Source organism: Monodelphis domestica, chromosome 6 (assembly GCF_027887165.1).
Source record: "Monodelphis domestica isolate mMonDom1 chromosome 6, mMonDom1.pri, whole genome shotgun sequence".
NCBI lineage: Eukaryota > Metazoa > Chordata > Mammalia > Didelphimorphia > Didelphidae > Monodelphis > Monodelphis domestica.
Window position 1 is genome coordinate 204,851,729 of NC_077232.1, and position 23,768 is coordinate 204,875,496.

Sequence of the window (23,768 nt, forward strand, 5' to 3'; positions counted from 1 at the left end):
AGAACTAAGTTGTAAGCAGTCAATTTCTTTGTGAGCTCTTTGTTCCTTTTGTGAAAGTACCTGTCATATTAATCAATAACCACTGATAGCTGCTACTCATAACCTTTATTTCATGGAAGAAGATAGAAAAAAGTATTGGCAGAAAACTGATGGGGGAGTTTTTCTTTATTATCATCAGTAGCCTCTATTCCACATACTTAAGAATACTGTGCTCATTTTCCTTTAGGATATAGCTTCATTATCAGAACTCTTTTTTAAAAAGTGAAAATTTGGATTAGATTCTTTTTTTCCATATCTTTACCTTCCATCTTGGACTCTACACTGTACATTGGTTCCAAGGCAAAAGAGCAATAAGGGCTAGGCAGTGGGAGTTAAGTGACTTAACCCAGGGTCACATAGCGAGGAAGGGTCTGAAGCCAGGCTTGAACCCAGTATATTCTGTCTCCAGGCTTGGCTCTTAATCCACTGCTCCCTTGGGCTAGATTCTTAAAAAGTTCACTGAATTCTATTTCCATCTACCAGACATCATGGATTCTTTAATTTTTCTCTGAAAGATAGAGAGTACAATTTAAATGTCAATCTTTGCAAATTGAAGTCTTTACCATCTAGAAAGCTGCAGAATATTACAGATATACTAAATACAATGACTTAAAACTAGGGTAGCTGCCCTTGAAGTGCCTCAGAGAACTTCATCAATCCTAGCCAAAAAAAATCCCTCTCCCAGGAATAAGATAAAAGAAGTTTGGTCTACAATTCTGGGATAGAAATGTCAATTATTTGCCTGGTTCATATGGACTTATGGGACAGTAGATTTCAGACTTTAGGCTAAAAAATAAATGCAATATTTTGTGCATATGTATGTATGAGTGTGTGTGTGTGTGTGTGTGTGTGTGTGAGAGAGAGAGAGAGAGAGAGAGAGAGAGAGAGAGAGAATAAACAATAGAAGATTTGCTATAATGACTGAGGAAAAGTATGGAAACTCAGTCTGCAATTAATAATATGATGAATGATGTGGCAGAAGCCCTACAACCAAAAAGCAATCTTCTATACTTTGTGTGAGGTCCAGCCTGGCCATAGGAGCTTGGCTATCTTTTGCCATTTAGGAAGAGCCTTCTTATAAGACATTTATGATCATTCTCCTTTTGATATACATGATCAGTTAAATGTCTCTCTATAAGTTGCCCCCATTGATGCTATCTTCCAGAGGCCAGAGCATTGTTTTTAACAAGCCATAGGTTCTGGTTTGGCAGATTTCGGATCCATTTCTTTTCTCTGTGAATTTGCTTTTCTTCATCCCTCCATACCTTGTAGCCAGCCCTCTACTGATATAGTCAGTCCCACTGATTTTCTTAATTCATGAAACAGGCCATTGGGATAATGGTGGTGAGAATAGTCTGACCATAAATGAGCACCTTGTGTAAGCAGACCCCCTGAAGGTTGTTTGTAATCAGGACCAAACCTACTAGGAACTAGAACGCCTCTAGTGTTGCTTTTAATAACCATCACATTCTTTCCATCCTGAGCTCTTAGTCACGACTGCCTTTCAGAAAACCACTTGCCGTCCTAATTTGCCTTTTTAAGTGTCTGCTGCTAAAACCTCCCAGTAATACATTCAAAAGGTTCTGTTTGGAGAACGTGGGAAATATCTCTTAGAATGGTAGATACAGTTCTTCCCCCTCCTTCCCTTTTTGTTTTCTTCAGCAAAAATGTAGATGTTGATTTAAAGTCACATTTTATCCAAGGGGGTAAGGGGATGGGAAACACTTGTTTGGGGAAAAACATTGTGGTAGAATGGAAAAATCATAGAGAGAGAGAAGTAGGGAGAGAGAATGTATATAAAAACACACATTATATATTAAAATACATATATTAAAATTATATATAAAATACATATATAATACATGAGAGAGAGAATGTATATAAAATACATATTAGATATAGATCTATATTATATATAAAACACATATATATATATAGATGTATTATATATAAAAACACACATATTAAAATTATATATAAAATGCATATATAATACATTATAGGGAGGGAGAGTATGTATATAAAATACATATTATATGTAGATATATATTATATATAAAAACATATTAAAATTATATATAAAATGCATATATAATACATGAGAGGGAAGGAGAGAGCATATGTGTATAAAATACATATTATATATAATACATACAACCCATATATCAAAATTATATATTAATTATAATTATAATGTATAATTATTTATAATTAATATAATTAATTATAAAATTATATAGCTATCTCTCTTATTACATATGCATTATCTATAAAATACATGTATAATACATATGTAATGAGAGATATCTATATAATGTGTACTTTATAGAAAATATATATTATATATGTATGTATATCTATCTATAGTATACTAGTGTATAGAGAGTCAGCTCCAAAGCCCAGAAGCACTAGATTCAAGTCCCCTTAATGACACAAACTAAACCAGTGACTTTGGAAAAGTCACGTAACCTCCCAGATCTCTTAGCAACTTTTTAAAAAACCCTTTCCTTCTGTCTTAGAATCAATACTGTATATTGGTTCCAAGACAAAAGAGCGGTAAGGGCTAGGTAATGAATTGTCATAATGAAAGTAAAATATTAAATGTAATATTAATTTTTTTAAATTGTTGTGGTTGCCATTTATAAAATTAACTCTTAAGTCAGGACTCTGTTAGTAGCTCTTAACAATTAAGTTTTAATCGTAATGAAGATAAAGTAAAAAGAGGGGAACGTAGAAAGGAGACAGAAAATATCACCTAGCTAAAATACCCTAAGCTGAATTATGAAGCTGAAATCCGAAGCCCACCAAGCCACCAAAGTCCGCAAAAACCCTCAAGCACACAGCAGGTAACTAGAGCTTCCACTCTAGACTCTTTTCCACCAAAGCACCCATGTTCAGAGCCCTCTGCATTCTGCACCACACCTTTTTCTTTCTGTCTCCCTCTTGCAAATGTATGCACACAAAATGGGAAGCTGGGTAGGATGAGCTTGGGAAGGATGAGTCTGAGGAGTGAATTCTATCTATACAGAGGGTTATGTGACTTCCCCAGGGTCACCCAGCTAGGAAGTTCCTGAGGCCAGATTTGAACCCAAAGACCTCTTGTCTCTAGATCTGGCTTTCTATTTACTGAGTCATGTAGCTGTCCCCTTGACTGACTCTTCATTAATCTATTTGATCATTTTTTTGGCAGAGATATTGAAGTGGTTTGCCATTTCCTTCTCTAACCCTTTTGAAAGATGAGGAAACCTAGGCAGAATTAAGCAACTTGTCCAAGATCACATATCTAGTATATATCCAAGACTGGATTTGAACTCAGGAAGATGAGTCTTCTTGACCCCAGGACCAGCGATCTCTACATCTGGCTCCCTACATGGTCTTGAGATAGGCAGCTAATTTATAATCCATCCTATTTCCAAAATATCCTTTTTCTCTTCTAAGTATTCCCTATTGATATCCCATTCCTTGCCTGGCAGGGCTCCTGGGAGCCTTGACAATCCCTCTTTTTCACTGAGCTGGTTTCACATTTCGAGAAAGGGGAGCCAGGAGATGCTAGCCTGGTGTCCCAGGTGTCTGGGGTTCTTCCTAACACTTACGCTGAGCACAGACTCGGACCTAGCTGGATGTGTAGGAATTTGAAACTGGGGAATACCTGTCATTCATGGGCAGGCAGGTAAACATAAAGGTGCTGAAACTGAATCTGAGCATTTCTGTAAAGAAGGAGGCTGTCCCGGTGAGCGTGGTGGGCTGTTCTCATATAACCTGTGTTTTGTAAATCGAAGGGCACACTGTGTGCTCTGGTCTCGAAGGGTCCCTGAGCCCTTCCAGTAGTCAAGCGTCTTTGCAAATGTGTTTGCCTTGTGCAGCTGACCTTGGGGATTGGTGCCTTCTGTGTGTGAGATGATAGAACAGAGGATGCCCGTTTACAGTGAACTTTTAAAGGTCAGAATGCTAACGCCAAGATGTGATTGTTTTATTGTCTACACTGAGTAAATAACTTTTGGTCCTGATAGTGTTTTGTTTTGGCGGTGGGGAAGGTAAATTGTATCGCTAGTGGATTAAAATTCACTGTTGCCTTCTTTAGAGCTATTTTTAAAAATCACTGGAAATATTCTGATAACTCCTTTGCTTCAGACTTTTGGTTGGAAACAATCTGTGCTATTCTTTGAAAATGTGAGGGATTTAGCTTTGAATTTGAGTGTTTGCATTTATTTCCCTTAAGGTGAAGGTTTTTGGAGTAAATGGGCCAGGTCAATTTCTCTTTAAGAAAAAAAGAGTTAAACACAATTTTTGCCAAATCCTTCCCCCATCTCAACATCATATTTGTTGAATCATATTAATTAGTGTCTATCCTTCATACTTGAAGAGGATCAAAATATCTCTATGTTGGGATCAAATATACATTTAAAACTTAAGAGCTAGAAGCTTAGCTTGAGAAAGATTCACACAGTTAAAGAGCTTGAATGTGCCTTAGAAGTCATCTGCTTCTGCCATCTGATACATTGTTTGTTCAGTTGTTTTTCAGTTGTGTCCAATTCTTCATGAGCTTGTTTGGGATTTTCTTGGCAAAGATGCTAGGGTGGTTTGCCATTTCCTTTACCAGCTCATTTTACAGATGAGGAAACTGAGTCAGAGTTAAGCCACTTGTCCAGGGTCACACAGATAGTATGTGTCTGAGGCCATATTTGAATGTAGGCCTTCCTGACTCCAGGCCTGGTGTCTATTTTCTGCATCACCCAGCTGCCCATTTTATGTATATAGATGAAAAATTGAAACCAGATTAAAGGTTTCATACAAAGTCACACAGACCAGGTGAGAACCCAGGTCTCATTCTTCCCAGCTAGGTGCTCTTCTCTATAGCCTCCTATCAATTTGGAATAGTTGGGAAGAACAGCCCTAAATCTAAGTGCCTAAATATTTTTTTTTTTGTTTTTAGCCACTTCGTTGTAGTTCTTTCTGTAGCTAGTACTGTATTGCTTAGAAAATGGATATCTAATGGAGAATGAAACCAATCTCATACATCTGCTTCTCCATCCCCATTCTCTAAATGCAGACTTGATAATAAATTGGAAAATGCAAATTTTTTAACTTTTTTTCCTATTTATGAGTATATCTTGAGGAATGGTTAAATCCACCATCTCCAGCTATTTTGTTTTCTTGCTTAGATATATGAGGGTAGATAAATCCACAGGTCTTCCCTCTTCTATAGAGTTAGGTATAAGGTAACTATTTGGAAGGATTCAAAAGATCTACAGAGCACCAGCCTTAGAATCAAGAAGACCTGAGCACAAATCAGACCTCACACTCTTTCTTGCTGTATTGCCCCAGGCAAGTCACATAACCCTATTTGCCTCACTTTCTCATATGTAAAATGAACTGGAGGAGAAAATGTCGAATACAACTGAAAAATGACTGAAAAGCAACTAAGGATCTAAAATGTGTCCTTGAACTGTTGGAGTCCCCTTTCACATCTTTGTATTTATGGTTTTTAGTTATGTATGAGTTTGCTTTTATAAGTGGCCAGTATGATGGAATTGTTTTGCATAACAATTAAAATGGGGGGGGAGTGTCCTTACACTTGAAACATCTCCCTTTCCCCTTTTGCAATTTTATAGCTGCATTAATTTAGATTTTAGTTTGTGCTGCTAGCAGAACTTTTCATCTGAGGTAAATATGAAGGGATTAGGGTCCTACAACAGTGATTGAATTGGTGGATTGTATGTGTGTAAATATTTCTGTTCAGCTTAATGGTCTTCTTGGTACCTTTAGGGTTTCTGTCCTAATTAGCAAATTTTTGTCTTTCTTTCTTAGGGTTCCAAATTGTTTTAAGTAGAAAAGTCAGCATAGACATAGGGATAGGATGAGGAATAGGGACTGAACCAATGATTTCACTGGCATAGATATATAAAAGGAATGATTTCCTTACTTTGTTTGCAACTGGAAACTAGAAGGATGTCCATCAATTGGGGAATGGCTGAATAAGTTGTGGTGAATGATTGTAATGGAACACATATGCCTTAAGAAATGACAGGCAAGATGAGAACACAAAAAACCTAGAAAGACTTCCATTAGGTGATGCAAAGTGAAATGAACAAAATCTGGAGAACCTTGAAAATGACTTAACTGTTATCAGCAGTGCAAGGATCTAGCACAAATCTTAAAAGACTCAGGATGAAAAAGGCTATCCACCACCATAGAAGGAACTGATAGAGTCAGAATGAAGATGAAAGCATATCATTCTTCACTTTATTTCCTCCAAGAATTTGACTCTAGTACAAGCGATATGGGTCTTCTTTTCACAACATGAAGAGCCTGGAAATATGCATTGTATGATTACAACTTATATCATATTACCTGCCATCTGAGGTAGAGGGAGGTAGAAGGGACAGAGAGACAATGGATCTCAAAATATCAGAAAATAATTTTTTAATTGTATCAATATATTAAAAAAGTCAAAAAAATTTTAAAGGTTGTTTTGGGAAGGTGCTGATGGAGGCACGATGAGATGAAATCAAAAGGCATAGATTTAAACTCAGCAAGGATTAGGGTTATCTCTTCCTCTAAGAACTAAGAGAATGAAGGAAAGAGCAGTAGATATTTCTAAGATGTTCTGAGTAGTATTGAGGGTATTGCCTTTAAATGGTTCCATCTTATCATTCATTCAACATACATTGTACTATTCTAGGGAAAAGAGTATAATTTAGAGTTTATTATCTAGTACCTGAAGGATCCTCTATGTCTGCTGAATTTTTAGTAGGACTTGGATGAGAGTTGCATACAATGGCCAGGTATGGAAGAGTTGTAGCCTGTGTTGTTTGGAAGAGATTTCACAAATCAAATGAGATCATAGATTCATTTGTATTTAAGAGTTTTAAAAGGACTTGTTTTGAAGGGTATTTAAAGGATTGCTAAATATCCACTGGGGAGTAAGGGTATTCTGGAGGACTAGAATCTCTGGTATGATGGTTTTCTGAGCCCTTTTCAGGGCTTCTTATCCACCATTGGTGTCTGCTTTTCACCCAGCTCTCACATGCACAGCACCCACAACCCTGTAAAACCTTCTCAGTAGATGGGCTAAGCCAGGTTGAGAGTAACCGACAGACCTCAAACCCATTGGTAAATTAGAGAATGTCCACCAGGCATCTGAAGACTTCTCCCAGTAGAATGGGCAGATGAGAACAATTTGTTCTAATCACCATGAAAGTGGCTGAAGCAGGTATGGTGCAGTGCTTAGAGCTGGGTCAGGCATCAAAGATACCAAGATCATCCACTGCATTCCAGGCCATCAGTAGTCGTCCTGACTTTTGTCCTGCCCCTGGGCTTTGATGAGGCTGACAAATTTGTATAACTCTGCCTTGCTTAAATCCAATTCCAAGTCAAGACATCTCCCCATGATGTCATTCGTCTTATCTGAAACAAAGGACTAACAAGTATCCAACAGATGCAGAGCCAAGATGTTCTAGTACCTAAAATGCCATCCATTCCTCCATATTCTTTTTTTTTAAACATTGTTTTATTTGGTCATTTCCAAACATTATTCATTGGAAACAAAGATCATTTTCTTTTCTTCCCTCCCCCCCTCTCCCACCACCTCTCCCATAGCTGAGGCACGATTCCACTGGGTATCACATGTGTTCTTGATTCATTCCTCTATATTCTTTAGCTAGTAAATACTGTTTCAGCTAGTATATTTACCATTCCCATATGAGACCTTTTCTCTACTCCCAAGCCATAACACTCTTTCCTACTGTAAGGAATTAATCACATCTGGCTCCAGTCACTCCAGAAACCCTTTTAGCAGTGTTTACAAGCCGGAACAGATATTGCTGTCTAAATAAAAATGTATTGGTTACATATGTGCTTGTACAAGTTGTTTGTGCTTTCTGATCCCTTTACCAAGTTCTGTTTAGGAAGGCAGATCCTTTTCTAACTTACCCAAACAATCCACAGCAAATCCTCAATCCATATAATCTAGTAACTAGCTCAAACATCAGAGGAGTACATGACTATAAAGTAATAGGGCAGGAAATACTGCATACTTACATACACTCAGTACAGGGACCAATTCAGTGGAATTGATTGCTTTAGGGCAAGAATGGAGAAGAGTTACAAAGCCTATTGGAGGTAAGTCTTCAGAACATCCAGCTGTTTCAGTATGTCAAGTCATTATCTAAAACCTGCAAGAAGAATCAGTCATTGATGAAGATTTCATTTCCCTATTTACTTGCTTCTGGTTTGTTGGGGGAAGATGAAATAATTGTGGGATACCAAAATTTAATGTCTTTTATATATGAATATGTGTATGTTCAAAGAAAGAAAGGGGGGAAGAGAGAGAGAGGGGGAGAGAGAGAGAGAGATATTAGGATCCAACTTGACCCAAGATATTTTAAACTAGTTCTTTTGAGCCTACTCTTAAAATGCCTTATTGTCAGCCATCTGAGTAGTCAGGGAAAATCAAGTCCTTGAGTATAAAAGTGTGAGAGTGTTGGTTTTTTTAAAAAGCCAAACCTGAGGTTTAATTGATGTAGAGAACACCCAGGTGAGAATACTCCTCTCTGTGCTGATGGGCAGCTGTTCTACATCTCAGGGTCTTCCAGCCTTGACTGGGACACTGAGAGGCTCAGTGATTTTGTCACACTAGCAGTGTGTCAGGAACATGGGGAGAATACAGTGATGAAAGCTGCCCCTTCCCTTAAGGGTAGACAGCTGGGTATATATGAGTGTAGTATGTCCCACATACCAACTCCAATTAATGTAACTAACAGGACCTCATATGAAAGGTATGACCTGATACCTTTATCAGGCAGGAACACCCCTTGGATTGAGTCAGAGATATGTGTGTGTATGGGGCATCTCCTTCGCTTTCTTTTTACTTTTTTCAAACCCTTACCTTCTGTCTTAGTAATCATTTTAAGGTAGAAAAGTGGTAAAGGTTAGACAACCGAGGTTAAGTGGGTCACAAGGTAACACACTTAGGAAATGTCTGGGATCAGATTTGAACTCTGGTCCTCCCAACTGCAGGCCTGGCAATCCATCCACAGTATTACCAAGCTGCCCCTTTCCTTACCTTTCTAGATCCCAGGGTCCCTCCCTGGATACCACTGCTCTATATTAGAATATAAGAAATCCTGGCAGAATTTATCTTGAGGACAGGTGCTCTCTTTGCTTTTATAGCTTTATTCCCAGAATTTGGCACCAAGCTTGGCAGATAAAAAGTTTAGCAAATGCTTTTCATTAAGGTTTCTAATAACTGTTCTAGCCTGAAGTTGGACATATATCTAACAATAAGAACAAAAGATTCTTTTTTGCTGCAAATGTGCCCACAGCCAGCAGTTCCCATGGATATGGGGAGTGCCTAAATACTTGGCTCTCCCTATGGATTGGAAGGTCAAGCCCTATCCCATATCCTTGATTATTAGGAACCACTTTTCTCTGATTTGCTTGAGAAAACTGAAGTCTCTGCATGTAAAAACACCTCAGAGTTTTTATTTTACTACTTCTTAAAACTTTTGTACTATATTTAGTAAATGAGTAGATGGGGGAGAAGGGGAGGAGGTGGAATCCATGAAGGAGCTCACTTTGAAAAAGATAAAAGAAAAGCTTTTTATATCATGAAAGTAACAGTCATCAACGAACAAGTATTTCATTATACAAAGAAGAAAGGGAAAGGATGATATAAGAAACTGGTTTTTTAAAAGAAGTATATATTTTTTGGAAAAAATAATTCTTAGACTAAGAAATACATATGTTTTATCACAATACATATGTTTTACACAAGTGTAAAATGTAATAGAGTGTTAACAAAACTGCTGTTTCTGGCCCCTTATGTAAGATCTAGACCAACATCTTCCATCACATACCACATTAAACTGCAAGAACATATATGATCCAAATATTAAAAACTCACATAATTTAAAATTTTTTGGAGAAAGGAAGATTGTCTCTTTTGCGACCATGGCTAAGATGAAAATTCTTGCCTAAAGAAGGTCTAAATATGCTCATAAAAATTAAGGAGGGCAGCTGGGTGGTTCAGTAGATTGAGAGTTAGCCTAGATAGAGGTGGGAGGTCCTGGTCTCAGACACTTCCTAGCTGTGTGACCCTGGGCAAGTCACTTAACCCTTTTTGCCTAGTCCTTACTGCTCTTCTGCCTTGCAACTTATATACAGTAGTGATTCTACGATGGAAGATAAGGGTTTAAAAAGCAAACAAAAAATACTAAAGCAACAATTTTGGCTTTATAAGGTGAAAAACTTTTGTACATCTCAAGTTGTTTTCCACATTCCAAAATAGGTATAGATTGCAGGGATCTATGAGAAAAAAACACTATCCATAAGCAGAGGACAAACTGTGGGAGTAAAAACACCGAGGAAAGGCAACTGCTTGACTACAGGGGTTGAGGGGATATGATTGAGGAGAGACTCTAAATGAACACTCTAGAGCAAATACCAACAACATGGAAATGAGTTCAGATCAAGGACACATGTGATACCCAGTGGAATCACATGTCGGCTGCGGAAGTGGGGGGGGATGATTCTTTTTTTCCAATGAATAATGTTTGAAAATGACCAAATAAAATAATGTTTAATAGAAAAAAAACAAAATATGTATAGATATACATTTTCTGGTACTAAAAAAAATGAAAACAAAGTAGGTGTCTGTTGACCAGGAAATAGCTGGACACATTCTGGTATACAGATGGAATAGAATTTACTTGTCCATAAGAAACAACGATTTTAGGGAATTTGAGGAAACATGGGATGACTTGTACGAACTGATACAGAGTGAAATGAGCGGAACCAGAACAATAATATGTATGTTGAATATAATAATATGAACAAAAAGAGGATGTTAGAATGATGCTGAATGCTGAGCAATGATAATGACCAATCTTGGTCCTGGAAAAGAACTGAGAAAGTGTCTCCCTGTGTTCAGTGTAGAGGTGATTGCTATAGGTGTGGATGGAATGCTGCATGTACTTTCAGACATTCTATTTGCAAATGTGTAAAGGTGGGAGGTAGAGTTTTAGAGTTTACAAAGGGGATATTTGATGGGAACCGAACTTGTGATTTTACTGATGCGAACTCTCAAGTGAGGAAACATCCTCTCCTTATCAGGTCAGCATCTTCTTTGCATCTTAGGGTCTTATTGGGTAGCCTAGAGTGTTGGAAGATTGGATAAGTGACTTACTCAAGATGACGTATCAGAGGTTAGCAAGGCAAAAGTAGTATAAAATAAAATGAGTAGTAGACAGCACAGTAGATAGAGCACTAGAGCTGCAGTTAGGAAGCCCAAAGTTCAAAAAATCCTTCCTCAAAACCTCTACCATCTGTGTATCCATGGACAATTTAATCATTTCTTGCCTCAGTTTCTTCATCTGTAAAATGGAGTCAATAATAGAACCTACTAGGGCATCTAGGTGGTTCAGTGGGTAGAAAGCTAAATATAGAGGTGTGAGATTCTGGTTTCAAATGTGACCTCAGACATCTCCTTCCTGTATGACTCTGAGTAAGGCACCTCAGTTGCCTAGCCCTTACCTCTTTCTGCCTTGGAACGTTATCAATTCTAAGACAGAAGGTAAAGGTTTAAAACAAACAAATAATAGAACCTACCTACCTACCTACCAGGGTTCTTAAGAGGATAAAATGAGATAATATTTATATAGTACTTTACTAAACTTAAAGCACTACATAAATGTTAGGTATTATTATTGTTATTGTATCAGGAAAGTATGTAAGCAACAGATCAACAAGAATAGCCAGTAGAACAAGGGAGATATCCTAAGGAACATTTATTTGGAGTTACCTGGAGGAGAGATTAGAGAGAGTGGAGACTAGAAGCAAGAGGAGACTATTAAATTTGGAAGTTGTTACCATACTTTAGGTAAAAGGTCTTGAGAACCTGAAGTAGGGCAATATATGTATTAATGAAGAGAAAAATATGAATTCAAAAGATTGTAGAAGTAGAATCTTCATGACTTGGCTACTCATTGGATGCAGAAAAATAAGATCTGCTTCTCAAATTTTTGTCAACCTTTTGGAGAAATGACCCTTGGTAATTCATGTAGGACATGCCTGGCATTATTCTTTTAATCAGAATATTTCATCAAAACATCAGGGATGCTACATAAGAGTTATTGTGTTTGCCTGCAAAAAAAATGGAACAGATGGAAAACTTATTATTAACTAAACCTGCAAAATGTGTGGGGGAGGGTGAGGGGGAGGAGGAGGAAACAAAGTCAGGTCCATTAGATAACTAACTGGTTTGTTAAAAAAAAAATAGGAAAGCCAGAGACTTTCTTAGGAAGTCAGTTTATTAGAAACAAAATAGGAATCTAACAGAATCGGCCCTTTTGTTTTGGACTTGACAAATTTTAGGTAGCAATAAACTTTTAAGTGGGGCAGCTTGTGATTCTGTGGCTGGAGAGACAGGCCATGCTGAGTTTTCATTTGACCTCAAATACTTCATAGCTATATGACCCTGGGCAAGTCACTTAACTGCAGTTACCTAGCCCATACTATTCTTCTGTCTTGGTAAGGGTTAAAAAAAAAAGCAACATCACTAATCAAAGTTATGTATAGCTTTAAATAAAAATTGGAAGTTATTAAAGAAGTCCAAGCAATGATGCCATCTTCAGTGGCTCCCCAGACACTCTAGGGTAAGTAAAGGCTCCTTGCTTTGACTGTGCTAACCCTTTGCCAGTCTGTTTCTAGCCTGTTTCTGGGGTTATTTCACATTGATCCCCATTCACATTTTATGTTCTATCCCCACTGGCCTCCATTCTCTTTCCTTTACCCAGTATTCCATCTGCAACCCAGGAGCCATGGCATGAGTTGTCCCCTTCCCCATGTCTAGGATGTACTCCTTCCTCACTGCCATCTCATAGAATCCTTTGCCTCCATCAAAGCTCAGCTCAGCTGCCACAAGATCCTTCTAAGTTTTTCTCTTCCTTCCTTCCTTCCTTCCTTCCTTCCTTCCTTCCTTCCTTCCTTCCTTCCTTCCTTCCTTCCTTCCTTCCTTCCTTCCTTCCTTCCTTCCTTCCTTCCTTCCTTCCTTCCTTCCTTCCTTTCTCTCTTTCTCTCTTTCTTTCTCTCTTTCTCTCTTTCTTTCTCTCTTTCTCTCTTTCTTTCTTCTTTCTTGTTGGTGCTGCATAAATGTCCCTTGATGATGATAAGTAGAGAAAAGGCAACAGTTTTAGGATAAATCATTTCCTGACAACTTTCCTTATAGGAAAACTTGTTATTTATATGCTGTGCTGAGCAGAAATGTGCCAAATATTCATCATGCACAGCTTGCTGTTTTTAATAAGGAGTCCATCAATACCAGTGTAGCAATGCAAAGTATTTTGACTGCCTTTGGTGATTTCACAATTTTTATATTTGGGATGCTTTGAGATAGGACCATTGTTTTGTATGGTACCACAAGGCTATTCCATAGATGCCTACAGGCCTTGAAAAGATCTCTTTGAGGGTCATCTCTGAAGCCCAGATTTAGAGTTAAAAACACTGTTGATGAAAAATATAAGAATATGAAATATGATCTTCTGGGAAGGAGGGGGAAGATCAGAAAGCAGAACTGTTTGTGAAATAGCCAAAATAACTTATTTGCCCATTACGATAAGGAATTCTTCATTTTTTCTTTTAGCAATGTTTTTTCTATTATGTCCTTTCCCCACCCTCTCTCTTGCTAACTGTAGTTTGATTACCTATTACAATTTCAATTTTTGCATTTCCAGAAATAAGGTTGAGAAACACAGTTGAGAACAGAATGTATTTTCTAGACCACTTTCACATAGAGTTGGGAGGAAAGGATTTAAAAGAATGTCATGTAAGAAATGTCATATAACTCTGAAAAGGCTTCTGTTGCCCTGGGAGTAAGACAGAGTGTGTGGGGGAGACTCTGCTATTTAAAAACTCTCACTCGGTGGCCTGTGACTTCTTAGCCTTGAATTACACCCAGAATTGGCTGCTTTGACAAATAAGGAGGGAAGCGGAGGGGAAAAGGGCAAGAGAAGAAGGGAGAGGAAAGAAATTAAAGGAAGGGAAGATGAGAAAATAAAGAATTGTTACTGATGTGCTGCAGGAGATGAACAGCATTTCACTAATCAATTGCTCTTTCTTAGTAAACAATAAAAGCATGGAGATCTTGTATTCTTGGCACTTTTTAATCACTCACATAATCATAAGGCATTCTGCTGTAGATTCTCCTTTACACTTTCAATGCAAATATTCTTCTTATGGGCCCGGTGGCTATGAGTCATAAAATGCTAGTCTCAAAGATTGAAAGTTGAAGGTTATCTAAGGGTAGGATAGATACTTAGTAGTCTGAACCATATTACAGTGAAGGACGGCAAAAATAGAGTGATGTAAAAGATAAGATTAGAGATTTCTAGTCCAGCCTCCTTATTTCACAAGAAGAAAGTGAGGCACAAAAAGGTTGTGACTTGGGATGTATGACCAGAAGAGATGAGTTGCTCATATAATGAGAACCATAATATGCTCCATTCCAATTTCTTTAAGACCAAAAGGAAGGTTCTCACCATACTGGGCAGACTTCTTATGGGGGGATGGACAGGAGAACATGAACCAAAGATTAATCTAGAATGAGGAGACATGAATAGGTTACAGTTTTCACCATTGCAGTGAATATTTACATCTATGAGATTATAACGTCATTGATTTTATCAGTGACAGAATAATAATTAGAATTCACTCTTTTTAAATAGCAATTTGAAGTTTCAGGCTAGAAAATCTCTTAATGATGTTGTCAGGAGATTTGGAGGTCCAGTGTCATGATATGATGAAGGAATATACTTTCATTCTTTACTTTCCCCACTGGCCTTCTTCATGACTCCAAAGGGTCCAAATGCCCTTTTTTCCCCCTTAAAGTTTTTTTTTTCCCCTCTAACTTTGATTCTCAGTTCCAAATTCTCTTGCTTTCGTCACCCCTCACTCACTCATTGAGAAAGCAAGAAATACAAAACCCATTATACTTATGAAATTGTGCAAAACGTATTTCCACATTACCCACTCACTCTTTTTTTTAACCTTACTTTCTGTCTTAGTATCAATTCTAAGACAGAAGAGTGACAAGGACTAGGCAATTGGCATTAAATGACTTACCAGGAATACATGGCTAGGAAGTGTCTGAGGCCACATTTGAACCCGGGTCCTCCTGACTCCCAGGCCTGATACTCTGTCTACTGTGCTACCTCAATCTGTATACTTGAGAACACTTGAGTTGGAAATCAGCCAGAAGTGAATATCACCCGAGCCTTTTTGCCTTTGTCTCCCAATCCCAGAAACCCCTGCTACTGTGGGAGCCATCATAAAATTAGTCAATCATATCTTAAGTTCCTACATTCTGCTGACACTGCATTACAAACACAAAAATGAGATAGTGCCTGTCCTCCAGGAGCTTACATTCTATCAGGGAATATAGCATGTTCCTAGAGAAATAAATGCAGGATTTATACCAAATATGTAACCAGTGATTAGGGATGGAGGTGGGGATTACTAAGAACTTCAGGAATAGCCTCTGAAGGAGCTGGAACCTGAGCTGAAACTTTGAAGGGGAACTAATATATTCCAAGTGGTGGAGGTGGGCAGGGAAGACATTCTAGGGATGGGGCTCAGCTTGTGCAATAAAAGATAGATGGGAGCAGGAATGTCTGTATGGAGAACAATAAACAGGACCAGAATGGCAATCTTGTAGAGCGTAGGATGGGGAATAATGTTTAAACATCCTGGAAAGATAGTCTGGAGCGAGATTGAAGCTTTATTTTATTATTATTTTTTTACCAATATTCTCTCCCTTCTCTGGCTACCTCAGTGTGTGAAATTAATATAAAGTGGGACCCCTTCCCCACGTGTGCATATAGAGCCACGATGTCACGTGATTAAAGTGCCAGGTGAGTACTGGAGTCCGGACTTCTGGAAGGGGCTGGGACGGGTGCAGTACTGGCCAATCAGAGAGCCCCAGCAGGAGTGATGTCATTGGCCTTTTAGGAAAACGGGTGGAGTCATAGCCCTTGCTCTCTGTCTGGACACAAGACTTGTTCCCATTTCTGGAGCTTTTAATGCTCTGTGTGAACCTCAGCTAGGAGCTGGAGCCAGGGAAGCGTGGAAGTGGGTTTTTTAGTTACAGCGACCTGGTGATCTTTCTCTACCTCTCTCTACCTTTAGTAATAAATAATTATAAACTAATATGCAGTCTCCAAGGAATTTTAATCATTACATTAGTCTGAGTTTTTTCATGTTCCTTTGTAATATTATCTGCAATCATAATCATTAGATATAGTGGAGTTAATAAGCATTCTCTTAAAAATGCAGTAGACTTTGTAAAGGTTAAGAAAGTGATCAGTCTTTATATATCTTAATGTGAATTATTTCAATCAAGTTGTTTTCTTAATGCTAAATTGAGAGGCAGTTGTACTGTGGCAGAAGGCTTGGCTACATCCTGGTGGTGCAGCAGAGTACTTAGGACACTCATGGGCCTGGCCAAGGGAGAATAAGAAGAAGTGCAATAAGGTCCATTAGCCCCAGTTCCCCTCCCACTTTGGTCTGGGATTCACAGTGTAAGTAAGATGGTTGTTTCATCCATCAGACTATTCACTGCTGGGCTTTGGAGCAGCAGAGGATGACTGATTCCTATTAGCAACTTTGAATAGTTTGGGGCTAGTTCATTAGCCCTGCCCTCCCTCCCATAATGGTCTGAGATTTCCAAAGTAAATTGGTCATAGGAGATGGTGATTGTTTCATTAGTGATTGCTCTTTGCTTGGTCTAGGAGCAAGAGAGAGTAGCAGATTCCAATTAGTAACATGTAACACAGTAAGGGCCTGTTAGCTAATCCTTACGTTGGTTCTTTTCTTTTTCACCCCTGCACCCCACATCATTATCCCTTGTTTTATATCCTACATCATTATTTCTACTTCCCAAGGAACCATCCCATAATACTATCCATTTGTGCATGTGGCCTGACCCATAGTGTGATAGTGGGGGGGGGGGGGCAATTGCCCTTGAGTCCAAGGAGACAGAACAGTTGAAATTTCTCAGGGATTGTCACCTTCTCTTTCTGTGGTCAGCAGCAGAGTGTTTTATATCCATTTTAATCAGACAAGACAGGTAGTAGTTATTCCCACCCAACTGCAATCTCCTCCTTGCCCAGCTCAGTTCAGTTCATCTCAGTCCCATTCACCCATAATGAATCCCTAGAACAGAGATCCTTGTGTCGTGGATCACTTGGGCAGTCCAATGACACCTGTAGATCTTTCTCATCGATTCAAGCAGATCCAAATTAGCCACTGGGGCTTATTGTACTTCTTCTTACTACCCTTCTTCCCAGGCCCAGGGGTGCCCTCTCAATTCTCTAATTCAAACGTTTATTAAGTGCCTACTATGTAGCAGGTGCCATTGTCATACAATGACAAAATAGCCTGTGTTCTCAAGGAACTTCTGTTCTACAGTGGAGGAGAAAATGCATGCAGATAAGTAAATACAAAAAATATGGAGCCCATATGTAAAAAAATATGTACAGTAGCTTTTTTTGTATTGGCAATGAATTAGAAATTGATGTAATACTCATCTTTTAGGGAATGTATGAACAAGTTGTGGTATGTGATAGATAGGGATGGATTACTATTGAAATATGCTATGAGTTGGCTTGATGGTTTGTGTAAACTGATGCATGGTGAAGTGAGCTGAATCAGGAGAACTTTGTACACAGTAAAAACTATTTATTGTAAGGACAATCAACTCAAGGACAATTCTGTGGGACTTATGAGAAAGAATGATGTCCACCTCTAGAGAATGAACTGTGGGAATAGAAATTCAGAAGAAAAAGCGTGATTTATCACTTGTTTATATGTCATTGGGGGTTTTAGTTTTAAAGGATGATTCTTTTACAAAAATGAATAATATGGAAATGGGTTTGCATGATTATATATATACATATATATATATACATACATACACACATACATATATGTGTAACCCAATAAAATTGATTGTCATCTCCAGAAGGGAGCAGGGAGGACAGGAGGAAGAAATCATGAATCATGGGATCATGGAAAAATTCTTAAAGATGAAGGCCTGATCAATTAAAAATAAAAATAAGGACTATCAACTATGAAAGACATGGATATTCTGATGAAGACATTGATCCAAGACAATTTCAAAGGACCTATGATGAAAAAGGCTGTCTGTCTTCAGAGAGATGCTGAACTCTGAGTGCAGATTGTAGCATATTTTTTCCACTTTGTTTTTCTGGCTTTTTTTTTTTGGCAACATTGCTAATGTTGAAATATGTTTTGTATGACTTCACATGGGTAATGAGTCATTTCTTGCCATCTCAGTAATTCGGAGGAGGGAGTAGAAGAAGAGAAAAATTAGAACAGAAAAATGTTTTAAATTAATTAAGAAGAAAAGAAAAATGTAATCAAAAGTAAAAGTATTTAGGAGTGCTAACAACTTGTGAAATCAGGAAGAGCTTAAGCTATTAGGGATATTCTTGGACCTGAGCCAGTTCTTACCCATTCCTATCTAATCAACCCCTGTCCTTGACCACTATAACAGGGTAGAGAAAGGGGTATGGATGAATGCCAGAGTGATTATTTTAAGAGTTTTCCTGGGACTAGCCTTGCATCCAGAAAGGAAAGGATACATTTTTTTTCCTGCTGTTTTCTATGGCTCCTTCTACCCAACACTTAGTTTCATACTCTGATTCTATTGTTCAGCAATATTATGAATTAAATAGAATTTTTTTGAACCAACCTGAGAATCTGATCACCTTTTATCACATTGTTTCTATGAGAAAATGAATTCAAAGTTCTAAACCATAATTTACCAAACTTCTGGGAGGAAGGTTTTAACTTGAGGATTTCCTGTGAATGACTATCGGAAGCAGTGGATAACCGAGGACATATTCTCATCCAATATTCAGCAAGCACTTATCTGTGCCCATTCTGTTAGTCATTGTGCCAACCATAGGTCCCTATACAGTTTGCTAAGGTATTCCTGGTATCCTTGCCTCTATTTGGTCTCTAGTCTCTTTTCTGAAACAGGGCTTTAGAATAGCTAACCTTCCTTGTTCAGTTATACATTAGCAGGTGTTTGGGGGTATAAGTTTTTTAGTACTATATAATGGTAAGCAAATTTATTAAATATTTGCATCTTATCCAATCCAGTAAATATTGATTTTATTTTAAAACCCCTTAGCTTCCATTTTATAATTAATACTAAGTATTGGTTCCAAGGCAGAAAAGCAAGTAAGGTCTAGGAAATTGGGGTCTGGAATCATATAGCTAGGAAATGTCTGAGGTCATATTTGAACCCAGGCAGGACCTTCTGTCTCCAGGCTTGGCTTTCTATCCACTGAGCAACCCAGCTGCCCCACCAGTAAACATTTATGAAGTGCTTACTATATGCCAGGAGCTGTGCAAAGCACTGGGTTGCAATTAATAAAAAGAAAGAGTCTCTGCCCTCAAGTAGCTTATACTCTAAAGGGGGAGAGCACTCCCAGAAAGAAGGGAATGTTGGGCGATACCCACACAGGGGCATCTTGTCCCATAGAGCTGAAATCAGGTGGGGCAGCAGATACAAAGTGGAATGAGCTGAAAGTCTAGTTTCTGCCCTCTGTAAAGGAAGACATTGAGAGGAGTTTAGAATGCTACCCTCCCGCCTTTAAATGGGAAGAAGGTGTCAGTCAAGGTATGGTGTGAGTTTAGAAGTGATGAGTTTGTCCATGGAGTTGAAATTAGACAAAGCAGCAGATGCTAAGTGGAGAATTATTGACATGTTTGGAATAAATTGGAAAGGGAAGGCACTGGTATTAGAGGGCATAGGGAAAGGTTTCTTGTAGGTGAGATTTTAGCTAAGTCTTAAAGGAGACACAGGGAGCCAGGGGGTGGAGATGAGGAAGAAGAAAATTCCAGGCATACAAAGTAGAAAAATATAACGTAATTTGAGAGCAAGGGCGGCGTTGAAGAGATCAGAAAAGGCTCTTCATATAAAAGATGATGTTTGAGCTCTATCAAGTGAGGTTGAGGAAGAAAGCACATTTTGAGCATGAAGAGCATCCACTGCAGAAGCAGAGAATGTCGACCCATTTAAGCGGATCACATTGTTGGGGAAGTGGAAGGAGCTTGAGGCTAGGCTAGTGTGTTAAGAATCTTAGGAATTCACATGTGGTCCTAGAGGCAATAGGAACCATTAAGGTAGATTGAGTAGGGGGTTGACATGGTTAGATCTATAATTTAAGGGAAATTATTTGGGCAGCAGTGTGGAATATAGACTAAAGTGGGAAGAGCCTTGAGGCTGGGAGAATGGGATCTTGGATTAAGTTGTTATCCTGATACCATAGACACAAAGTGATCAGATATAAAAAGGTGGAAGTGGAAAGGGCAAGATTTGGCAACTGAATATATGGGGTGAAGAAGCAATGGTGAGGTTTACCTGCCTGGGAATCTCAAAGAATAATGGTGTTTTACACATAAATGGAGAAATCTGGAAAGGGGGTGAGTTTGGAGGGAATGCTAATGAGGTCAACTTAAAACATGATGAAATTGAAAACAAAATGAGAAAGAAAAAGCTTTTCAAAAATTTAAATTCAAATTTGAAATGTCTCTGGGACATCCTGTTTGAAATGATTGATAGGTAGTTGGTGATGTACAACTAAAGCTCGGGAGAGAACGGGGCTGGGTATGTGGAGCTGTGAGCCATCTGTATCAAAGTGATAATTAAACCTATGAGAGCTGATGAGGCCACTGAGAGCATAGCTCTGCCTACAGCTATGTGACTCCATGAAGGACCTTCCATAGATGAAGAGGGTGAAGAGCACAGGCTGGCCAGCCTTGTCTTAGAAAAGGACCAGAGAACCAAATTGCTTGAAACATCTAAAGATTAATCCACTCACCTGGGTCATACTAATATGTGTCAAAGGCAACATTTGATCAAAGGCCCGCTGACCTCAAGCAGAACACTCTCTCCAATACTATAGACTGAGCGTAGTCTCTAGACTTGTGATTTCATTGGTATAGGTAATTTCCAAATGAGGGAATTGCTTCTACCTATCCTTAGCTCCCTTTCTGTATCTTATAGTCTTGGAAAGTTGCCTGGAACAACCGGTCAGAGGCAAGACTCAAACCTAGGTCTTCCTGGCTTAGAGACAAGCCCATCACACCACGTTGCCTTTCATGATCATTGATATACTCATCTACTTCTTCTTGGAGGAAGAGATTTGGCCATTCAGTAGTTTCTTTTACTAAGAGAACTGCAAATGGATCTGGATTTGAAGAATCTGTTGACTTTAAATATTTTCTTTTTCCCCAGTGGGGTAAATGCCCCAGCTGAAAATAAACCACAGCTACCTAATAGCCAGGCAGAAGGAGTATACTTGCCAAAACAGAACATGTTACATGTAATTTGGCTTGTCAAACAAGTGTGGTGGAGTGAAATCTTCTTACTTTAAAATGTGCAGCTGGTGTGAGAGTATCTTACAAATGCGAGCTGTTTCACTGAAATGCCTTCCACGCTGAACAGTCTACGCTCCCTGACTGTGCAGTAGTCTGGTTCCTTTTTCTTTGTTCCTCACACAAGGCATCCTCTTAATTCTTTTTCCTAGCCTAAAATACTCCAACCTGGTATTTGTCTGCCTGATTTGGAAGTAGCTGCTAGTTAAGATAAAAAGCTATTCAGGACTTTTTGTCTTGTTTCACAACAGGATAATATTTGGGGTTAAATTTAATCAGTCACTCACCCATGACTCCTTTTGTTTCTCCTGCTATTTTAAAGTGTTATTATGAATGTTAACCAAAACAGTAACAGATGAATCAGAAGCTCCCACAATCCCAGTTGGAAGGCCATCAGGTTCAACCCATAGGTAAACAAGAATACTTTCCACAAAATGCAAATTAAAAGAATGCTGATGTACCACTTCAAACTATCAGATTGGCCAATATGACAGAAAAGGAACATGATAAATGTTGGTAAAATTGTGATACTAATAGAGTTGCGAACTGATGCAATTGTTCTAGAAAGCTTTTGGAATCATGCCCAAAAGGCTATAAAACTGTTCATACCCTTTGATGCAGCAATACTACTACTACCACTACCACCACCACCACCACCACCACCACCACTACTACTACTACTACTACCACCACCACCACTACTACTATTACGACTACTACCACTACCACTACTATTACTACTACCACCACCACCACCACCACCACCACCACCACCACCACTACTACTACTACTACTACTACTACTACTACTACTACTACGTATCTCAAAGTGATCATTTTGTTTGTACAAAATCTTTGTTTGCACAAAAACATAGCAGCCCTTTTTGTGGTGGCAAATAATTGGAAACTGAGGGAATGCCATCAGTTGGGGAATGGCTGGACAAGTTGCAGCATATAATTGTAATGGCATACTATTGTGCCATAAGAAATGACAAATAGTGACAAAAACTGCTGGGAAAATTAGAAAATAGTATGGGAGAGATTAGATTTAGATCAACATCTCACAAGCCACACCAAGATAAATTCAGAATAGGTGAATGATAAATATAAAGAAGGAAACTATAAGTAAGCTAGGTGAACACAGAATAGTATACATGTCAGATCTTTGGGAAAGGAAAGATTTTAAGACCAAGAAAGAGAAAAAATTACAAAATGTAAAATAAATAATTTTGATTACATTAAATTAAAAAGGTTTTGTACAAACAAAACTAATGCAACCAAAATTTGAAGGGAAGCAACAAATTGGGAAAAACATCTTTATAACAAAAACCTCTGACAAATGTCTAATTATTCAAATATATAAGGAGCTAAATCAATTGTGCAAAAAAATCAAGGCATTGCCCAATTGATAAATGGGCAAGGGACATGAATAGGCAATTTTCAGATAAAGAAATCAAAACTATCAATAAGCACATTAAAAGTATTCTAAATCTCTTATAATTAGAGAAATGCAAATCAAAACAACTAAGGTACCACCTCACATCTAGCTGATTGGTCAATGTGACAGCAAAGGAAAGTAATGAATGTTGGAGGGGATGGGGCAAAATTGGAACACTAATGCATTGCTGGTGGAATTGTGAATTGATCCAACCATTCTGGAAGGCAATTTGGAACTATGGAACTAAAGCCCAAAGGGCTTTAAAAGGCTACCTGCCCTTTGATCCAGCCATACTGCTGGATTTATACCCTAAAGAGATCATAAGGAAAAAGACTTGTACAAAAATATTTAAAGCCACGCTCTTTATGGTGGCAAAAAATAGGAAAACTAGGAAAACAAAGAGTTGCCTTTTGATTGGGGAGGGGCTAACCAAATTGTGCTCTCTATTGGTGATGGAATACTATTGTGCTAAAAGGAATAATGAACTGGAGAAATTCCATGTGAACTGGAATGACCTCTAGAAATTGATGCAGAATGAAAGGAGCAGAATCAGGAGAACATTGTACACAGAGACAGATACACTGTGGCACAATCAAATGTAATGGATTTCTCTTCCAGCAGCAATGCAATGATCCAGGACAGTTCTGAGGGACTTATGAGAAAGTACCCTATCCACATCCAGAGAAGGATTTGTAGGAGCAGAAACACTGGAGAAAAACAACTCCTTGATCACATGGTTCAATGGGGATATGATTGGGGATGTAGACTCTAAATGATCACTCTAGTGCAAATATTAATAATATGGAAATGGGTCTTGATTAATGACACA

The 23,768-nt window shown here is 38.4% G+C and overlaps 1 protein-coding gene across 5 annotated transcripts in view; it reads left to right on the forward strand.

The window, feature by feature from the left end:
* Positions 1-23,768, forward strand: part of KLHL2 (kelch like family member 2) — a 143,520-nt gene that overhangs the window by 54,840 nt on the left and 64,912 nt on the right. The window lies entirely within an intron of this gene.